We start from the raw sequence: 236 nt of genomic DNA, 5'->3' as shown, positions 1-236 counted from the left end.
AAAAATAATGACAGGTTAAAAAAAGGGTGCAACACGACGACTTCCCAGGATGTCACCCATCCCAGTACTACTCTCGCCCAAGCACGATTTACTGCGGAGTTCTGATGGGATCCGGTGCTCTAGTGCTGGTATGGTCGCACCCGTATAAATATGTTCTAAAATTATTCTTAAGTTGACGACGTGGAGAGGTGATTTTGATGCATCTTCATTCCGACAGAGCGTAGGGGGTCAAAATT

The 236-nt window shown here is 45.3% G+C and overlaps 1 non-coding gene across 1 annotated transcript; it reads right to left on the bottom strand.

Annotated features, from left to right (window-relative positions):
• Positions 1–23: 23 nt before the first annotated feature.
• On the bottom strand, positions 24–142 carry LOC114578774. The gene has a single exon (XR_003699726.1). It is a non-coding gene; the product is annotated as a 5S ribosomal RNA (ribosomal RNA).
• Between the last annotated feature and the right edge of the window lie 94 nt (positions 143–236).

Source organism: Dendrobium catenatum, unplaced genomic scaffold (assembly GCF_001605985.2).
Source record: "Dendrobium catenatum unplaced genomic scaffold, ASM160598v2 original_scaffold_151048, whole genome shotgun sequence".
In the NCBI taxonomy this organism is placed as follows: Eukaryota; Viridiplantae; Streptophyta; class Magnoliopsida; order Asparagales; family Orchidaceae; genus Dendrobium; species Dendrobium catenatum.
This window is presented reverse-complemented; position numbering and strand designations above follow the sequence as displayed.